Source organism: Harpegnathos saltator, unplaced genomic scaffold (genome assembly GCF_003227715.2).
Source record: "Harpegnathos saltator strain DR-91 unplaced genomic scaffold, Hsal_v8.6 scaffold275, whole genome shotgun sequence".
Lineage (NCBI taxonomy): Eukaryota > Metazoa > Arthropoda > Insecta > Hymenoptera > Formicidae > Harpegnathos > Harpegnathos saltator.
In genome coordinates, this window is record NW_020230067.1 from 634814 (window position 1) to 657151 (window position 22338).

At 43.5% G+C, this 22338-nt stretch overlaps 1 protein-coding gene across 4 annotated transcripts in view; it reads left to right on the forward strand.

The window, feature by feature from the left end:
- The window catches only part of ssp3 (short spindle 3), a 52648-nt gene that overhangs the window by 13332 nt on the left and 16978 nt on the right, over positions 1-22338 (forward strand). The gene's annotated exons all lie outside the window — the stretch shown is intronic.

The window sequence follows — 22338 nt, forward strand, 5'->3', positions numbered from 1 at the left end:
TACAGCGTTAAGCGCGTTGTGCTTTAATAGAAAAAAAAAAAAAATATATATATATAGGGGTGTCCGCGTTAAAGTATAATCTATTTTAAATTGATAACATTATATTTTTCAACGAGATATTATATTCTAAACAGTAACACCGTGATGCAACGCGTACACGTACGTACATGTCGACGCGAACAACAAATACTAACAAGCAAACGGTTGGAATTGTCCCTCACCGATTTTCATGGGCTTTGGATATGTCGTAGAACAATAAAAACTATTAGATACGTATTTTTTTTTATGTGCGTATCTCAAGGTTTAGGGAGTGAAAAAATCCCTCGAGAGAAAACCAATATTTCCATGTTTTGCGAATATCTTTTGAAGATATATGAAAAAATGTTTCCTATAAAAGTTTTACACTACTTTATACTGTTTGCAACGGTATATTCAAATTCTTCAAAAGTGTCAACATTTTCAACCTCCCCCCTATCCCTTTAATTTTGATAAAATTTAAAAATTTCATGAGGGCAAAAAGTATATATATATAAAGAGCGTTTGATGCCGAATCCATCCATATAAAATAATATAATATGGTCATGATTAATTTAAAAAAAAACGAGATGATACCGTGCTATAGGCGCCGCGCTGTAGATAGGTGTTGTGTTATTTCTTTCCAGTTGCACTGTACTTAATACTCTGTCTCTTATGTATATTTCCTCGTACTACAAAATGCAAGAGAATTAATCTTAATGACACAATATGGAACTTATTACACGAAATAAAGATGTTAAATAGATGAACGTGCATATACAGTATGTCTGATTTAAGTGGGTACGTTTAATTATTTCTTAGAAAATTAAAGATATAAAAAAAATGTGTAAACAAAAGTTGTTTGGTTTGAAGGGGGGATATAAGACAGCGATAGCATTTTGTTTACAGATGATGCCACTTTCGAGATATTCACTGATCATCAATATATTCTTAAGACCAAATAAAGTAAAAGAGTCTTATACTTGTTTTTTCCGACAAACGAGAGCGAGATATCGTAAGTTAAATATTGAAAAAGATACCAAGTTATCCTTAAATACTTCAAAAATATTAGGCAAATTAGAAAATGTTTCAGGCAAAAGTTGTTCATACTAATTGGTAGAAAAAGATGATGCAATAAAAAGTTGGGATTTCCATTTAAGAAAATTGATGATCAGTGAATATCTCGAAAGTGGCGCCATCTGTAAACAAAATGCTATCATTGTTTTATATCTCTTTTCAAACCAAACAACTTTTGTTTAAACAATTTCTTTGTATCTTTAATTTTCCAAAAAATAATTAAACGTATTTACTTAAATCAGACATACTGTATATGCACGTTCGTCTATCTAACATCTTTATTTAGTGTAATAAGTTGCTTATTGTGTCATTAAAAATAATTCTCTTGCATTTTGTAGTATGAGGAAATATGCATAAGAGACAATTATTGAGTATAGCGCAACTGAAAGAAATAACATAGCACCTATCTATAGCGCGGCGCCTATAGCACGATATCATCTCGTTCTTCTAAAAATTAATCATGACCATATTGTGTTATTATATATGGATGGATTCGGCATCAAATGCTCTTTAATTTTTGTTCTCATGAATTTTTTTAATTTTATCAAAATTAAAAAGATAGGGGGGGGGAGGTTGAAAATGTTGACACTTTTGAAAAATTTGAATATATCGTTGCAAACAGTATATAGTACTGTAAAACTTTTGTAGGAAACATTTTTTCATATACTCGTACTTTAGAAGATATTCGCAAGAAATGGAAATGTTAGTTTTTTTCGAGAGGTTATTTCACCCCCTAAACCTTGAGATACGCACATAAACAAAAATACATGTCTAATAGTTTTTGTTGTTCTACAACATATCCAAAGCCCATCAAAATCGATGAGGCACAGTTCCGACTGTTTCCTTGTAAATATTTCATCGTCGTGTCAAGTATTTGAGAAATTCGTCTTGCGATGTCAAATCTGCAGATATGGGCGATATTTTTCAGTTTTTGTTACGGTGTGTGCATTTTTCATTGTATTTTCTTTGTCGAAGGAGAAAAAATGACGTCAATGCTCGCACCGGCGAGTGAGCAACGTGTGTGTATTCGACTATTAGTTACAAATGCGCCATTAAAGTTCACCTCCGCTGCGGCGACGCGGAGTATTATTTCACTGATTAGGGTAATCGGAGCATAATTAGCAGGCATTCCACTTCTTTCTGGATGATACGAACGTTCTACGTAATTGCGGGCAATCATCTACGGTGAAATCGTAACTTCTGTAACGTGTGTTCACGTGTCTCTTTTCTCCCGGCTGCTCTTTTTTTGGGAATGCCCAACGAAAGAAGTAGTCGCCGTGGTGATCTTTTCGGTAAAAAAAGAAGATTGTTGTAACGACGGTAAAAATGATGGAGAACGAATCGAGTTTGACGGAGAACGAGGCGCAGGGTAAATTTTGCGTCCTTCTCGACAAGTATATTTTTTCTCGAAATTATATTTTCTCTCCGTGAATTCATATTATGATACGCATTACGATGACGCATTGAAGGCACACGTTTTATTGCAAAAATTGCACAGTCTCTAAATATATAAAGCACGGATATCACAACCGGAAATCTCTCTCAATGCGACTTACGTGTAAATCAGTATTGAATGTCGCTATACCGTCAACTGATGTTACTCGGAATTTGACGGGGGAATATAAACTTCCACACGGACAAAAAGATTTTCGAGAATAAACGTGACAAAGAATGAATTCCTAAATGCGCTTTGTTCGAAGGAAACTGACCCTTGTGAATCAAGTTTGGTTCTGCACTAAGAGAAAAGGTTTAGTTAGATTAACAAAACACCAGTAACCGCAACAAATGGTTTGTTAGTGTGAAACAGCAAATGACTCCGTTGCGGTAACAAATTATTTGTTACTTATGATTTGTTGCCCTAGTCAACAATTTTATAATGGGAACGAATGGTATTGTTATGTTAATCCAATAAATTGTAAATTTTTGATGTTGGCGATACAGAATGTGTAAGCAAAGGTTAGAAATTATATATAAGCAAATCCGTTGTATCAATTCTCCTCCACTAATATATAATATGTAGTAAAATGCGCGTAAAATACCTGATGAAACCACACATATAATGCTACACTAGCGCGTATCATAACTACTAGATAATTTAAATACAGCTCCATTGCATTTAATCAAATATTAATAGAGAAGAGTTAACAATTATTACATTAATCTTTATTTTTAGCACGATACATTATATAAAATTAAGGGATATACGTGCAAAGGCTCGTACTGTGAACATACTTTTATCGATAAAAAAGATATAAAAGTGGTTTGTAGCTACTTAAAAATGCTTATAAATTATATAAAGAAATTATTTTAAGAAGTGCTTTTATCTATATATGAGAGTTCAGAATATGGGTTATAGCAAAATCACGTAATGTATATATTATGCTGTTACGACATTGCTAATCTTTTTATTAGAAGTTGTACATGCAACGAACATGTATAATTTGCATCTCCAGCAATGTATATTCGTTAAAATTAGAAATAACGAAAAATAATTTGCTGCAGTAACTGTTTGATTTATTCCGCATGCAATTATCAAATAGTAAACGTTCATTTGTTGTGACAACAAAAGTCTTTTCTTTCAATGTGAAAACCAGAAATTCTGTTTCCTTTGAGCGAAACGCGTTTGCTTCGTCCGTTATCACATTGATTCTCCAGCAATCTTCTTCCCTTCGCGCGAGGTCTTCACGAAATCGCATTTCCAAATGATATCGCGATGTTTCTCCTTATCTAGATCTCACAACAGATTTGCGTCTCTTCCTCCCTCTCTCTCTCTCTCTCCCTCTCTCTCTCTCTCTCGCTCTCTCTCTCTCGCTCTCTCTCTCTCTCTCGCTCCCTCTCTCTCTCTCTCTCGCTCTCTCTCTCGCTCTCTCTCTCGCTCTCTCTCTCGCTCTCTCTCTCGCTCTCTCTCTCGCTCTCTCTCTCGCTCTCTCTCTCTCTCGCTCTCTCTCTCGCTCTCTCTCTCGCTCTCTCTCTCGCTCTCTCTCTCGCTCTCTCTCTCGCTCTCTCTCTCGCTCTCTCTCTCGCTCTCTCTCTCGCTCTCTCTCTCTCTCTCTCTCTCTCTCTCTCTCTCTCTCTCTCTCTCTCTCTCTCTCTCTCTCTCTCTCTCTCTCTCTCTCTCTCTCTCTCTCTCTCTCTCTCTCTCTCTCTCTCTCTCTCTCTCTCGCTCTCTCTCTCGCTCTCTCTCTCGCTCTCTCTCTCGCTCTCTCTCTCGCTCTCTCTCTCTCTCGCTCTCTCTCGCTCTCTCTCTCACTCTCTCTCCCTCTCCCTCTCCCTCTCGCTCTCTCTCTCGCTCTCGCTCTCTCTCTCGCTCTCTCTCCCTCTCCCTCTCCCTCTCCCTCTCCCTCTCCCTCTCTCTCTCCCTCTCTCTCTCCCTCTCCCTCTCCCTCTCCCCCTCTCTCCCTCTCTCCCTCTCTCCCTCTCCCCCTCTCACCCCCTCTCCCTCTCCCTCTCTCTATCTCCCCCTCTCTCTCTCCCTCTCCCTCTCTCTCTCCCTCTCTCTCTCCCTCTCCCTCTCTCTCTCCCTCTCTCCCTCTCTCCCTCTCTCTCTCTCTCTCTCTCTCTCTCTCTCTCTCTCTCTCTCTCTCTCTTTCCCATCGTAGCTATTAGTACCCAACGAAATTTTCATTCACGATTTTACACGCACTCGGTCGGTGCGCGAGCATAAGCGCGACTCTCACTCGAAATCCGCATCTTTTGATCTAGTTGAGTCATTTGTGGCGCAAACACCATCCACGACGGCGTCTTTGACTGGCGCGAAAGAATACTCAGTGCTTTGAGGCACACGCGGACCACCCTGTCTGAAAATATAACCGCGTTGTCGCGACCAATACCGAACTTAATACGCGAGTCACGCCAAGTGACAAGACGCGAACTGTTTTCGTTGCATCGCGCGAGATCCGATCTGCATCGGGCTGACGACTCGCACCTGGGTCAACTTCCTCCACGAGGACCCCCCAAAACGCTGGTTTACCCCTTTGCGCGCATCCAACTTATTTCCTTCCTTCCTCGCACGCTTGTACACATTTTCTTGCCAGCTCTCTGCGGTCTTCCGCAACGGGAAATCTCGCTCAGGGCAAGTAAAAGTTTTTAGGAACGTCACATCTTGCACGTTATCAAAGTAGCCAGGAAATACAATTATTCCGTTCATTACTATTGAAAACAATACCTTTTCGAATTTCGAACAGATTTTAATTTAAAAGTGGCATTTCATGTTCAAACAAATTTTAATTAAAAGTCCGGTGAAAACGCGCTGTGCTTCACGTTGTAATTCGAATCATCTACAATGAATTACCATTATTTAGATTTTTCGCCAATGAAAAAAGACACGGGAAACGTTCCGCAGTGGAGTCCATTGGGGACATTATAAAATTACACGACATCGTGTTCACGAGCAATTGCAACACGCTGCGTTCGCACGTGCGACAATGTCGTTAAAAGAAAAAATAATGAGGAAAAATAGAAAGAGATCCGAAATTTTTACGTCCTTGCAGCACACTTTACAGTTGGGTGAATCTGCGAATTTCACGTTCACCCATCGTACCGTCTGGCCTTGTATAATGAATGACGAAGGTGCGATCGGAATTATTGTCGACCACGCGCACCGGTAGTGGGATTATTATGATTAATTTCCTGCCGATGCGAGAAAGGCCTAGTCACGATTTTTACTCAGCAGCGAGGTTGCTTTTCGCTCGTATCTTTAAAGTGCGCAGATGTGTAACGGCGATCGATCATTTTGTACGTCGTAATACTTATTTGACGGTCGTTAAGTGCACTCGCCCCGTCGCTCCTTCCCTGAAAAATAATGCGCGTCCTTTTTGTGCGCCAAGAAAGAAACAGAAAAAGCGCGCGCGCGCGCGCGCGAAAGAGAGAGAGAGAGGGAGACCGATTTTTCTTTCTCAGCGACCGCAACATCGACGATTTTTATTATCGGTGTAATCCGCGGTGCAATTTTGCAACAAGCAGAACGATTTAACGCATGCTCTCTAGGAAACGAAATTCCTATTGACACACGCCTACCTTAGTAACTAAACGAATAAAATTTCACGTAATGTGTTTGTCCTCAACGCGATTACCGATAATACGCAAATCGTATAAATAGTTCAGACGCTAGAATTATAAAACGCAGCCATTAGAGATTGCCGCGATACGTAAGAAAACGACGATGGTTTTCCAGAAGAAGAGACACAGAAATCCTCGAGAGATGTAAACGCGCGAAAAAAAAAAAATGATCGTTAAAAGGTTTTATCGTTGATAGCAATCGTGTGTCTCTTTTAAGCTCTTCGATAGTGTACGAATGGCTTCATAAAGTAACAGATGCGCCGTATAAAGATAAGGTGATAAAAAGTATATATGTTTGCCTATCAACTTTTATTCGTTAGTCCGCGTATCTCCGCGATCTATGTTTAAAGAGGCGCCAGTAGTGGCGGTTCTTTCGCGCTCAGGAATCATTTCCCCGGCTTCCACTTTTTTCATCCACTTTTTCTCCCTCTTTTTCCCTCCCACCAACAGTATCGGTGGCAAATGACCTTTTCGTCGTAATTTCTCCGCAGTAGCAAGAGAATCGCGTTTCTTCTGCATATGCGCTCGTGACTGCACGGATGCGCATGCAAATGTAAAAAACAGCGCAACGCCGGACGCCACGCGCTTTTCAAATCATTCGTATTTTTGTAAGAAAAGAGAGACAAATATGGTAGACAAGGCGTGTTTGCTGGTCCTTTTGAGGAAATGATTAATATCATTTATCTCTCTAAAATTATTTTCTTACGATTTTGCGAGAAAATCCACTTGATAAAATACACTCCATCACATTTAATACAAAAACGTACAGATACACCCGTAGGAAAATACAATGGAATATTGTTCTCTTATAATGAAAAAGATATTAAAAATTATTAGACAAGAGAATCGGAGAGAATGTGGAATAGGAGAAGAGGAAAAAAGATGTGCGGTCGAAGGCGAATCAATGTGACTCGTTCTTTTTCCGTAAGCGAAAACTCTCGAAAACGTCGATGATCGGGACTCGAGTGGCAGCCGTCGGCGTAATTGCTAGAAGAGCACCATAGAAAAATCAGTCCGCAAACACTCTTACCGCTAATCCCGACGAGTCGGTGGGAGGAGGCTCCGGGATTCGTTCGCGTAAGGTCTATACTGTTTTTAATCATGGATGGGATCAAGCGAATAATTGGTAATTTGCTTATGTTCGCGAGCAAACTACATCTGAAGGCTCGGTCACAAATCCTTCCGCACGCTCTCGACCGTGCCATTTTAATAAGACGTCGGCAGAAGGAGAGAGAGAGAGAGAGAGAGAGAGAGGGGTGGGGATAGTCGGTTAAGCAAACATTACGTTATAATTCCCGTTATCGTATTACGATCTGTATCGATGTCGAATGGAGAAATAGCATCCATTTCGGCAGTTCTATATCTGGGATATTATGTTACCGACGTCGCGCATTCTTTCTCTCTCTCTCTCTCTCCCCCTCCCTCCTCCTCCTCTCAATATTAGATTATTCAACAAAATTTCGCTTCTTCTTTTTCCGCGATATTTTTCTATTTAACGGCTTGCCGTTGAGCAAATTTATACATAATATCCGTCTTCTTATTTTCGTACAAAATCTCTCGCGCTGGAGTTTGATGGATCTGATGGTATACCCGTCATAGGCACGCTTGAAACTAACAGACGCGACTTATTGACTTCACCTCTCCGAGCATTGGGTAAAAATAACTATTCGTTATTCGTCGTCAGAGTCATTATTTACGATTCGCTGATTAATCTGATATCCGAGCTTTAAATTAAATCTCGACGCACGGAACGAACATCAGATACTGCGAGGACGGGCAGCGTAGCGTTCTCGCGCGCTCTCCCGACATCCCGTCGCATCCCGTCCCGTAAGGTACGGGAGACGCGACACACATTAAATAACAACACAAGCTGCGTTGTATAGAAAACAGCTGCTTGTATCTCTTGCTCGCCAGCTAACATTGACACACCGAGACGGCGGAGGATAAGACGGTGCGACATCGACGACGGGTGTGCGAGAGAGGTGCGTTAATTTAAAGCGTTATGCCCGTCTAAAGTATCTCCTTCCGCGTCCGAGATAAATCACAGTTTGCTCTGGTTAATTGAAACGGGTGTAGAAGGAGCTCCGGTGCGATCTCGCTTTTTGTTTCTCTTCGCAGCTCGGGATTAAATGGGCTTTCGATCAGCTTGTCGGTCACGAGTCTAAATTTTCCTTCCTCCGCGCGTCAAGTTGGCGCGCCTGCGGCTTTCCACCTCCGCCGCGCCGTGGCTCTCCGTTGTGTCCCGCGTCTATTGTTATAAAGAATTAAGGGACTACGTCTCTCATAATTGCGCGTAGAGCTGACGCCTTATCAGAGCAATGCTTTTAAGCCTATTGCCCGATCGTCGCGTCGGTGCGTTGTAGCAGGGAAAAGCAAATAGAGAGAGAGAGAGAGAGATAGAGAGAGAGAGAGAGAGAGAGAGAGAGAGAGAGTGTGTGTCATTTTCAAACGCGACGTCTCGCGCGCACACGTTCGAAAATACTGCGATATTAACACGTTTGATTAAGTTCCGTGTAAGATTAACAGCTTCTAAAAATTGCTTCTATCATCGAAATCGGCATTTGAAAGTAAGGACGGATAGGGAGACGATGAAACGAGGTAAAACGGAACCATGCGTCTTGAATTGCACTTATTTATCATGTCATATTTATCCACCGTATTTTTTTGGTGATTCTATTACCAATCAAGATCATGTACAATCAGTGGAAATAAGCGCTACGATCAACGAGTTAATGACGAAGTGTCGGTGATATTTCAAGCCTGAGTCGAACTTCTTGCACTAATTAATTTTTCACAAATGAATACATTCTGCCTGGAAATCCCTCCGTAACTGTTTTGTCGCGCCTAAGGAAGCTTTGTCGAAAGATTAATTTTTCGCCACAGGAAACATTTCGAGCCGAAGAAATCCACAATCACGTCGCGACTGGATACCGCACGAGGTTCTCGTATATAGAGAAAACGATCCTTTAAGCTACGTACTGTATTGTCGCAAAAATAATCTGTGACGTAATCGTCGGGCAACGGGAACATCAAACTGACGCATTAATTAATGCGCTGCTAGGCGAATGGCGGCTCGCACATTTACTTAACGTAATAAGGTTCCCAGCGGCTTCTTCTCCGCCCGCTTGTCTCCTCCTCCTTCTCCACCTCTACCTTCTCTCCTCGTACCGCTCTCGCACGGTAGAGTTTATTACGAGAATGAAAAGGCTACGTTTTAGTCGTGCAACGTGATTAAATCGGGAGTTGCGCGAAACGAGGTTAGACGCGAAACGACGGCGCCCGGCCGGCTCTTCCTCTTTGAAGAGCGGCGGGTAAAATCTATTTTATTAATATAACGGCGCTGCTGTTTGATCTGATAATTCAGTTTCGCCGTCCTAAAGAGCATCCTTCCCCTTTTCTCCGTACTTGCCGCGCCAAAGGCCCGAGTCCGCGCGAACGTATCTCCTAGCTAGTGCACCACTACCATCATCACTATATCCCCATCGCCATCCCCATCGCCATCGTCGTCTACATTTCCCTGTGGGCATTTTCCAACTTCTTTCTCGCCCTATGCTTCTCGCCCTCCGCCTCTCCTTTCCTCCCCCCGCCCCTCTGCTCTTTATCGATCTCATGTTAAATAGATTCGACGCGAGCGCGATCGTGCCGAAGAAAAGAATACCGATGCGATGGCTCGCGCGGCCTAGACGCCCCGATCGACGAAACGTCGTTGCGGGCAAAAGTGGACGTTTAACGTTCGCGCGATTTGCGAAATCTACTTCGCACAACACGCAACAACAACCCTTTCGCGACTTCGCCTGAGCTACTTCAGCCGCCGGGCGAGCGAATTCGTGAACTCGCGGCGTGTGACGTTGACGTTCTTATCGCGGATCTCTCTTTCCTCGCGCGTGAGCGCCAGAGAGTGCCAAAGTCTAAAGCTTCATTGTCGGACACGTGTTTGGGGGGGCGAAAATACGAGCTTCTTACTTCGGGAATATTATAACTCGCGATTAAACTCGTCCGCCTAACTCCAGATATCGATAAGCGAGCGATTACCGCTTACATGTAGGATGTTGCTTGTTCGAGCGAGCGCGCAAAAAGTTCCGACGAAGCTCGACTGTGTCAAAGTACGCGCAAACTTGCGCGGACTCAGCTGGTCGGACAAAATTGCGGGAAGGGGGGCGTTGTCCACGAGATAAGTTTCCATCGGAACTTTTCACTTTTGCTATTTTTGCATCGACGAACGCGTGCGCACCCCGATCGGCTGAAATTTCCGAAAGGCTCGGTCCCAGCGGAGCGTCGTTGGAGTGCAATCGATTTCTCGATTTCGATAAACTCGTCGCAAAATTGCGCGACGATAAAGCAAACCAAGATAAAGTATAAAAGTAAAAGAAATATGCGAACAAATATCACGAGACAAAAGCACGTCGCGTAAACTGCCCGTTCGTGTTCTCGACGCCACGTCGAGATTATCCCGATCGCGGAAGAGAAAGTCGCGTCCGCCGTAATCGACGAGTCCGCGGAGCAAGCCGGCGCGTCGCCGAGCAAAAAATGGATTCCTCTTTGGACAAAGTCCAGCGGGCAGAGTCGCACACCTGTCACGTTCGTCGCGTTCGAACGCGGGGTGGGCGCGTCTAAAAGCGCGAGGTAGGGCTCTCGGGGTATAGTCGGCGAGATCATCGGCGGTCGTGGAAGAAAGGGGAGAAGAAGAAAAAACATCGCGGGGGTGAATGAGCGAGGCGGGCTGGGTACGTAATCTGCTAATGGACTCTCCTCCCTTTCCCCTTCCCGTCTCGTTCCCTCTTCGCTCCCTCTCTGTTTCTCCTCGTCCAAATTCACCCTCGGCCGGCACACACCCCCGTGCCCTCTCAACCCTCCTTCGAACGGCCTCGACTCGTCCCTCCGTCTCTTTCTCTCTGTCTCTGTCTCTCCCTCTTCTCCCTCCCAATCCTTCCCCCCCACTCTCTCTCTCTCTCTCTCTCTCTCTCTCTCTCTCTCTCTCTCTCTCTCTCTCTCTGCCTGTCTGTCTGTCTCTCTCTCTCTCTCTCTCTGCCTGTCTGTCTCTCTCTCTTTCTCTCTCTCTCTCTCTCTCTCTCTCTCTCTCTCTTTCTCTGCCTGTCTGTCTGTCTCTTTCTATACTGAACTATCGGTGACCTACGCGCACACGCCTAGTCGTTTGCTATTCTTCGTATTTTCGTTGTGTTCCTTTTTTCTACGTGTTGCTCGTGGGATCGGTCGATACACCGCGCGAATCGGTTAGTACGTGGGGAAAGCGTTGAAAAATTATGCGCACACATTGAAATTGTCGGAAATTTGAGAATGAGGGGCGAATTCTCGTATAAACGCGGATCTCCGCTGCGAGAGCTCGTAAATTAAGATTGAAAGTGAATGGTTTCTCGTAGCCGGGATGTAATTAATTTTCCAACTGGTACTCCATGAATTCAGCTTGCATCTTTTGCACATTTACGACGCTAACAGGGCGGAAGGATCACTTCACTTCTCGATCAAGATTTTTGCGCTTGTTCTTGCGCTTGTAAAAGAACGTCCCTTTCTTCTTTTCGTTTTTGCCGAAGTACACGTGTTCGAGTAATGAGCGCGGATCCGCGCGTGGGGCTGCTATTTAATTAACTTCTTTTCATATTGAAATCCGGACATGTAAATAGCCAACTAAATATTACATTAAATCCGCGAATGGCAGGTGATATCGTTCACGCGCATAAATAATGAGTTAAATTATTATCGACAATGCGCGCCGCTCGAATTAATTACGATGACACTGTATTTTATCTTGTGAACGTTACACGCGCGAGCAAGCAACGGGTCTTCTCATTTCCCAATTATTACTAATTATCGGATAATGCATATGTCGTTTTATTTTAAAAGTACATGGATATACAATTTTAACGATATTAAAAATTAAAGTGCGTCGCGCTGCGCTCGGAACATACACGAGGGAAACGGTGTATCCTCTGTGAGATTTTGCGAGATAATACGAACTCGTCTTCGGCCCGGTTCAAATAATTAACGATTTTTTCACCACTCACTCACTCACTCACTCTCTCTCTCTCTCTCTCTCTCTCTCTCTCTCTCTCTCTCTCTCTCTCTCTCTCTCATTCTCACTTCCTCCTCCTTTCTTCCTCTTTCTCTCTGCTCTTCTCTCTTGTGAGCGATGTAAATTCATCTCTCAAATTTGCTGCAAATACATGTACACTGCATCTCGCTCTCGTTGCTATTCATCGCGCTTCAAAAGTGAGCTCGCACGTTCATCCCGTACGCGGTTTGTTCCGCAATTCCGACACACTCTGCGTCTTCGAGTTTCACGCCGTAATTGCTATATACGCCCGAATTAGGATTTGCATCGTGGCGTTGTGTTCTGCATCGCGAGTGGTCGTTTCATGATCATTTGCACGGGGGGGGGGGGGATCCGGACTGTTTCACACGGCGTTGCGCCATAATAACTCGGAGGTAAACGTTAGTTTGGCGTTTCAGCGTCAAATTAGCCGGCAGATGTACTCGAGGCATCAGCTGGCACGGCCCGGTGTCGATCAGTGATTCATTTTCGTAGCCTTCGCCTCTGCCTTAGGCTCCGGCCAAAGAACGCATCTCCTGATGCGACCTTCGGCACGTTAAATTCCACGGCCGACGCCGATCACGCCTACGTCTACGTGACGCAAATGAAACGACAAAGTACACTGAGAAAAAAACGTGTTTGGCGTGTGTGACTATAGTCGCACAGGGAATTAATTATAGCTGGGAAGATCATTTCTATCGTGAGCGCTGCTGCGCTGTAACGTTAATGATAATAATCTTGTATGCCAGTCGCCAAGCGCACGTTACTTTCTTGTTAGAACGAAAACAAATGTCGGCACTGAAAATGACTATAATTCTAACGACAGTTGAGAAACAGCCCCAGAGAGTAGTTTCATAGCCGGAGAATACAGCCGGTTCAGGAGAACTGAACTCTTTCTCTTCTCTCAATTCGGAGCGATTCGGAGAGCTGCTGTTTTACGATCGAAACAAATCACGATTTCTGTGAATTTCGGCTGGAGCGAAGCGCAGGGAGTCGGGAACGCGTCCTCGGGACGAGAATTCACTCGGCACGAGACGGCCAGTTCGAGTTTTGTTAGCTTGAAAATTGTTCAAATTGTACGCAACGCGCCTCCAACCTTGACGAGAGGGATCTCTAGCAATAATAGTGCTGTCAACGACAGCAATGACAAGAGCGGCAATAGTAATGGGAACCGCGGGATTGAAGCGGAGTATTTGATCAGGCGGGATAGGGGCGCAAGTAGTAGAGAAATAGGCAGAGCGGCTGTTCTTGTTCCCATTCTGCTAAGTGGCAAGCTTCAACGTTGTCTATTATCCACTGTGTACTCGCCCTCGCGCGCACACACACACACACACACACACACACACACACACAGAGGCGTGCGCCCGCACAGCAGGGCTAGCTTTAAACGACGCAAGAAGAAATCCGGTGTTGACTTTGACACGGCGAAATATATCGTGCGCTCCCGAAAGTAACGTTCCGATAAAGTTCTCCTCCTGTCGTCAATATTTCGCGGAAACATCCTGAAAAATAGCATAACGTCCTCGACAGATCGAAATATCGATCGCAGGGCAACATTTCATTCGGAAGAGGCAAGGAAGAAGTACACGTTCTTCCTCTTTTTTTTTTTTGTTATTCTTCACGGAGAAAAATATCAGAAATATCCGATTGTTAATTTTGTTATCCGATCAAATATCCGATTAAATACATCGGATATTTGATCGGATAACGAAATTTCAGATATTTTTCTCAGTGTTGTATCTCGCCAAGAAGGTGTCGTTTAAGCGCGGACTACCATCGCGGTTCACTTTATAAATCATTTTGTTATTCAGCTCGCTATTAACATCATCATCGTCGCTCGTTGCATACGAACGAGCGGCCGACGAGAACGTGCACGTAACGCGACAACCGAGTTGATTACTTCAGCATCCGACATTTTCAGTGCGCACAGAGATGCCTTTTTCCGTATCCTGCTCGCCGTTCCTCGTTCCCCGTCGAGGATAGCCGATACATTTTTCTATGAGAGCGTATTTTTATGTAAATATGCTAGAGACGCGACTGCACACCGGGAGGAGCTGCCATTTTGAGCGCGCCGCGTGCACCTATCCCTTCCTCGGAAATATTGGATTTCTGTAGGTAAACATAAATTATTTTTAGAAATTCTACTCCGCGTATAAACACGTGCAAACGGCGCACTCCGTCGAAGCGCGCCACGAATACATTTCGCCGGGCGTATTCATAACATATTGAATATCGGCAAATGGTCTCCAGTCAACAGGGCTGAAATCGGTTATTAAAAAATTCAGGTTTACAGAAACCGACGCGTAGATTTTACACCGCCGCTAATAATGGAGCCCGACGCGCGACATTTTTAGCAGTTTTGCGCAAACAATCGTAATATTTTCCTTTTTTTCTCCATTTTTTAAATCGCCGGCTGCGCATATCGCCGTCACACCGATATCTCCATCTCGCGTAAAGAAAACGGACGTAAAGAATATATTCTCAAAATTACAAGCGCAACGGGATCGAAGGCTTTCGTAACAACAATTCGTAACAACTCGTCTCGATCTCTCTTATCGCCCGCTGTTTCTCGCAATTTTTCTGATTTCGCGCTGCTCGCCCCGCATCCGATATCACCACGCTCTCCGCCATCTCCTCCAACAGCTCTCTTACGTAGCTTCTTGTCGGCGCAAAAAAAAAAAATGACGCGATCCCGTCGAAATAAAACAACGACATCGAATCCCATTCGAGATCGGCGCGCTTGCTTTATATTCGCGCTCTCTCATTCGCGCGTCGTTTGAACAAATTTACGGTACGCTCGACATTGTCGCTATGCTCGGTCAAGTCGTACAGAGAGTAGCACCCTTCACCCTACGCTCACTCTTCCCTCCCGTCCCTCTGCGCCCCCTTTCCATCCCACCGCCATCCCTGTACCAGGACTCTCTCGCTATATACGTATAGAGAGTACCGTAGTGCGCTTCATCCCTCGCGCCACCGAAATCCCGGCGTGAATGCATTACGCATCAACGAATCCGAAGTAGCAATATCCTGAGTTGCTGGATGTTAGAGCCCGGGATTATAATACATTACCAATTCGACGAAGACCACGGCCATTTGATCTTGTTTCAGACTTTATTTCGCGTGGCGCACGGCGTGGTGGCCCCTCATCGGCTTTTAATACAAGCTCGTTGAGCCCGGCGCGCGGGGTTGAAATTTCGCGGGCGCGCTTGCGAAATTTCAGTTTCGGCCCGGCCCGGCCCGGTAATAGCGGCGCGCTGCCGTTTTTTAGTGTCAGTGTCGTTGCCGTCGTTGCCGGTTACGGTCCTCGGCGGAAAAAGCGATCCATTTTATTCAACTTCGTTCCGGAGAGCGCGAGAGTAATAGAGGCACTGCAGGGAAGGGGGAGGGGGGTAATGCGAATATATCGCCCCGCATCAGAGTCACGCGAGCAAGTGACGTCTCTCGGTCAGTGCGATTCTTATCACCGCGATATCCATTCCAGACGAGTCATGACGAAAATTGCGCGCTCGGCAGATCAATTTCGGCGGTGATCCTAACATCGCGACAGCATTGTCGCCGTCAATTTTTCGCGCGCATTTTTCAATCGCGTTCACAGACTCGCCTTTTTTTCTACATTAATGGACAAATTGTATCTGTTTGTGCAACACGCACGATCGATGATGGGGGGTCGAAAAGCCGAGCAAGATTGGCCACCGAGTGGTCCCCTCCTCTCCCCCTCTACAGCGCCTCTTTCTCATTCTCCCCCCTCTCTCTCTCTCTCTCTCCCCCTCCCTCTCTCTCTCTCCCCCCTCCCTCTCTCTCTCTCTCTCTCTCTCTCCCTCCCTCTCACTTTTTTCCAACTCAATGATACGCGGCTGTCATTTACACACTTCTGCCATTTCGTTAGGCAAACATGCCCTATTGTCGAAATAGCTCTCCTAGCGAAATGGCTCTCCTGGCCAGGCGCAATTGTCCGACGTAGAAGAAAAATATACCCTCACGAACGTCCTCGCGCCGCATTGGGAGACGCAAAGTCCGTGTTATTCTTAAGATGGACGTCACTCTCTTCCGGATGAATCGTTTTAGAAAGTTTTGCGAGCGCCACGTTTAAATTTCGATACGCTGCGGTAAATGCAGCGTGACGATCGTACACAGGTTTTCCAAAAATTGAAACGTTTCAACGGCACGCCAATTTAACAATCGATTCGCGCGAGCCATCTTTTTTACATTTCCTGAATGATACTTCTTCCATTTTGTATTAATATCGTCGTCGGTATTTTCGCGCGATTTTCCATTAGTTCAGAGTAATGAATGCGTGACGATTGTATATTTGCCCATTTGCAAACTCTCTCTCGCGCCGCGCGTATTACGATATGCCGCTTGCCAGCGGCGCGTGTACCGCAAAATTGCATCTTGATTTACGACGTTAATTCTAGAGCGTTGTTCGAACGCCGCTGCTCGCATGTACCCCGCGAAAAATGTATCGCGGCGATTCGCAGGTAGACGCGCGCGCGCGCGTGCCCGCGTTATTCGTTCAAATCAGCGGGGAGATTGTTGTGCGTTTATTTTTATTTCGCCTCGTTTGTCGGGGTTACGTACTTTTATCGCTCGCGCGATCGCGCGTACTAATGCGACTTTAAACGTGCGCGTGGCGCGTATATTATCCGCACTTTCAAAAACACTTTTGACAATTCCGCGGACACGACCGGTCGTACCCTCGAAAATGCGACCGAAGAGAAATATATCTCTCCCGCTCTCGCACGACGATTATTCGTCACGTTATGATCGAGAGAGAGAGAGAGAGAGAGAGAGAGAGAGAGAGAGAGGAGGGGGAGAGAGAGAGAGATTTTTGACCATTACGGAGAGTTCTCCAGACGGCGCGTGGAGTTACGCGCAACACCGTAAACCGGGACAGCCGTGCGCGCCCGGTATTTCCGCGCTCTCGTAATCCGGGCACGACACACAAATTACGGGCCATCCATCCGATTACCCTCTGCGTGAAGCCCGAGCCTCTTCCCGCACCGTAAGTGCACTCGCGCGATGCAGCGCGCAAATCGCATAAGCCACTACTGGGTCGAGCAAGCAAGGAGCAGGCAGAGCGAGAGAGAAAGAGAGAGAGTGAGAGAGAGGGGGGATAGAATGGGCAAGAGCGATGGGGCGAATAGGAGAGGAAAGGGTGCGGGCGGGGGTGCGGCCAGAAGCGTAAAGATATGCACCCTCGCGAGCTCGCTATGAAATAATCATATGGTTAGCTAATGGCGGCCTTCGGGGCGAGCGGTCGCTCGTTCCTCGCCTCTCCCTTCCTCCCATCGCCTCAGCCTCGTAACGCGGATGTATACGCGGGGGCGGAGCGAGGGGATAATAAATAAATTCGATATATTTGCCCGAAGCCCCCCGCAAACATTCAATGATAGATCGCAATCTCGGGCTCCGGCCGGGGCACCCTCGCCGACGACGACGAGGACGCAGCCCCTGCGTGAAAATCGGGACGCAGGATCTTCCTGGTTGGCGCGCGAATCGCTTCGCTACCCTCGTGCCGACAGGACAGAGGACAGAGACAACGTCTCGGTTTAAACGTTCAGCTAATTGAAATGTTCTAGAATTTCGGCAAGATTTCATTTCTCTCGCTGTTATTTTAAAGATGATGGATATTGCGTGTCGAGTATTCATCATTGATGCATTGCTCGATGTGTTCGATGAAGTCAATACGGTAAAAATCGCGTCTCGCACTAACCAAGTCCTCGACGCTTCAAGCTTCGTAGCAAAGCATGATTGTCGCAGATAAGGGTAAATCATGACAACAGATTCCTCTCAGCTGGCGTATATAAATTTTCACGAATATTCCTCGCGGATAAAGTCGCGTTGAAAAGTCGAGCGTTTGAGGTTGAAGTCGTCGGGATTGCGCGGCGCGCCTCGATTGCGAAAGCGAGTGCGAAAGTATGATTCGGTGTTTCGGATCGCCGATAATACGTTAGCAAGCACTCGCCCGAGCATTGGAAAGATTTATTCTTTAGTTGGGCGCCCGGGTTAAAGGATTAAGCGATCCGGCGCGCGCGGTGACTTTCACGGGCGCGTAATCCCGCGTGGAACGAAACGTGGAGACGAAGTGGAGAAAAGAGTATAGGAGGCGAATGAGAGAGCGTAGAGGGAGAGAGAAGGAAAGAGGGACGGAGAGAAAAAGAGATAAAGCAAAAGGACTCCGACTACTCACCCAGCCAAAATTATTGCACCCGAAGACACACGGTGTGTCCCCCTCGTCCCAACTGTCGCCGTGTTGTTGTAGGTTAAGGGGGAGGTCCGCCGTGTAATCCGGCGCGGCGACGGACTCGGCAGCAGTTAGGTGTGTTGAGCGATTCTAATCCGCGCGACGCGATCATTTCGCCGCATTTTATTAGCGAATTTATTCGAGCCCCAAGTGCGCGCGCCAGCGGCTCGTGTTCGCACATTGCATTTTTCGCTTCGACAGACCCCACGGAGACCTCTTATACACGCGTCACCCCTCGAGCGGGTGTAAACGAAGACGTTGGCCGGAACAGAAACTGGAAACGAGTCCTCCGCAAGGTGGGAGCCGCAAGAAACGCCGTCCTCAAACGTAACGCGAAGCGTCAGCCCGCGTTTCACCCAGTCGTGGTGTACGCACATTCCGTTGAATGAACACGCTGGCAATTTTCGCAGTTTGCTACGGCAAAAGTTTCCGCAGTTAACTGTCGTTAACAACAACATCGGGGAGAATTACGTACACGCGTCGGGGAAAATGTCTGGTTGGATGAACGAATTTTCTGGTGAAATATGCATAATTCCGAAATTTCGGCTGGAAATACCAGAATTCTTTTCGAGTCCATCAGAAGAAATCTTGACGATGTAGACTGCATTCTGATAACCAGTATTGTGCAGTACCTAAGTACAAGTAAGTACAAGTACAGTACCTAGGTACTGTAACTAGGTACAAATTTATGTACCTTGATATTGTACCGAGGTACTTCTTTTTTCTCTGCTATCTATATCTAGGTACAATTTCTTGTGTACCGGTACCTATATTTACAAGGAAGGTTAGGGAACGCGGAAATTCAAAAAATTCTGAAGCTTTGTGTAGAAGTAAAGTAATTCATCCGTAATGCAAAACTATTTTTTGTTTGTGCGGGATTCCAGTATGAGGTGGTGAAATCACCCTTCGAAGAGAAGAAAACCATTTCCATTTTTAGCATATATCTTTTAAAGTACGAAACATATGCAAAAATGGTTTATATGAAAGTTGTAGTGTATTTCATACTTTTTGCAACTGTGTATTCAGATTTTGCAAAATTGAAAAATTTTTGAAATTCCTTCCCCCTTCCTCATTACTTTAAAAATGTTTTTAAGTTGTTCCTTGGTCATCGTATATCAAATTCATCCATATATAACAATAGAAAGTGGAAGCGATTACATTTTTTAGAGATAGAAATAATTACATAGAACTATAGGCGTCGCGCTTTTGAATTATGTTACTATATTCGATAACTGCGTTTTCTTATCGAGTTGATATTTTCCCATACTGCAAGATAAGAAAAACTTAATTCTAATGACATTGCAACGTATTGTATAAGATATAATAAAGAGCAGATATTAATTTGCTTATGTAAAAATAGTATTGTGTATGCCAAGAGATACGGATAATGATGCGGATAAGAACATAGTAACATGTATGTGCTTAATTTTCTTCATTTCTTTATGTTACGTTCGAATAGCTTTTGGAACAAAATTCAAAAGATGTGCTCTGAAGATTTTCTCGGTATCCATTTTTAAACAACGTATATTTAAATAAAATGAATAAAATGAAAGCTGAGCGACGAGAAATAATTAAGCGGCAATAATTGCAATTTCAACACATTATTTTTAATTTGGAGATCAATTGCAAGATCTAACACCATGACAGTGTCAAAAATATCTTTAATAAAATTTGTATATAATCTGAAATTAATATACATCCAATGATTTTATCTATATCTCTTCCAAGGCGATACGAAAATCGAATCATTGGTTCGTAACCTTTAGTTGTTGATGCATAATATTTAATATTGATTAACTTTTGCAACTTGGATGATGTATGACAGGCCTGCTCACAGTTTGCGCTATCTTCCCGATTTCTGAGACAGCAATTTTCTTACTTCATTTTGCATCTAGTCTCCTCACAATTAAAAAGGATTTTACGTTCTTCAGCATTCCAACGCTATTTCATACCTATCCTTAAACGTTAATTTACGTTCCATCGTTGTTTCAAAAATTGTAGCAGGACGTATGAATTATCTGGTGCTGTGTGATTATTAGTGTTCATATAGTATATTACATGTAGAACAAATAAGTAAACAATATTGAAATAATATATATTTTTTTTAAGAGTTCCCGTTCAAATCCTATCAAGAGTATTATCTCACGTGCAAGATAAACTTTTATCAGCATACAGAGAATGATATGTCCTTATCCGCAGCATCTCTATCTCTTGGCACACACGTTACTATTTTTACATAAGCAAATTAATCTCTGCTCTTGTTCATATCTTATGTAATACGTTACAATATCATTAAAATTAAATTCTTATCATCTTGCAATATGGGAAAATATCATCTCGATAACAAGACGCAGTTATCAAGTACAGCGCAATTAAAAAGCGCCTACTTACAGCGCGGCGCCTATAACTCCATGTAATTATAATTAAAAAATGTAATCTCCTTCTATTGTTTTATATTGTTATATATGGATGAATTTAATACATGATGCTGTTTATTTTTGACGTAAGGACAACTTAAAAAGTTTTGAAAGTAATGAGGAGGGGAAGGAGATTTTTCAGCAATTTTTCAATTTTGCAAAACCTGGATACACAGTTGCAAAGACAGGGTGTTGCCTGGAAAAACTTGGAAAATCAAGGAAAACTCAGGGAATTTGTTTATGCCTGGAAAATCAGGGAAAAGTCAGGGAATTTTATTAGAAATCAGGAAATTTTTTGAATTTGTTCTTTTTAAAATTTTCATATATTATAATAATATAGAACAGGAAAGATCTTTAAGAAGAAAAAAGAATTTAGAAGCAAAGGAGTTAGAAATGAAACGTATACAAATTTTAGAAAGTGCGCAAAAAGAAGCAGAAGCGCTTCAAGAACAAATTGCAATTTTTAAAAAATAATCGAAAATTTCTTTAATATTAAAGTGCAATGTAAATTTTTATTATATTTTCGCTGGGTAATGTAATTTACGTTGTTATGTATCGACAAATTTTTATGTTTTGTTTAAACTTTTATAAATCGAAAATATAAGGACAATTGCACAATAAATATATACATATATATATATATATTCATTTATAAGATACTTAACCCTCTGCTTGATTCGTAGATTTTCGAGAAACAGTAACAATTAGAATTTACTGTAAACTTTGATTGATTTGGAGAGGTAAGGCCTACAAATTCCATTTAAGGAAATCCTAAAAATATTTCCTCAAATGAAAGTTACAAGCAACCCCTCTAATTTAATCAAATTTTACAGTAAATTCAAATTTTACTGTTCCTTGAAAGAATGCCCATGAATCCCCATGAATCATGCGGATGGTTAAAAAAATACTTTTATTTGACCTGGAATTTTTAACAAATTGCCTGGAAAATCAGGGAAAAGTCAGGGAATTTTTTTTCCAGATTTGAGTAAACATCCTAAAAGAGTATGAAATACATTACAACTTTCATATAAACAATTTTTGCGTATATCTCGTATTTTAAAAGATATACGCTAAAAATGAAAATGGTTTCTTTTTTCAAAGGGGGTGGTTCCATCCTATATTTACCTCATCAGAATGGAATTCCGCACGAACAAAAAATAGTTTTTCATTACGGATGAACTACTTTACTTCCACACAAAGTTTCAGAATTTTTTGAATTTCCGGGTTCCCTAATCTTCCTTGTTAGTTACATTTTAGTTAGTTTTTGGATAATACTTTTCTGCACTAAATAGTAAGTACACGTTCAATAGGCGCGCTCGACATTTATTAGCACCTTAACTTATTGCATTAGTTCAGCAGTGCAGCTAAAAGGAATAGGCCCTCTGTATAACCACACATAGCAACTGTTACCATCCCAAATTTTAAATTAAAATGGCTCGCAATGTCCGATTGTCCAAATTCAAAAGAATTGTGTGAAAATG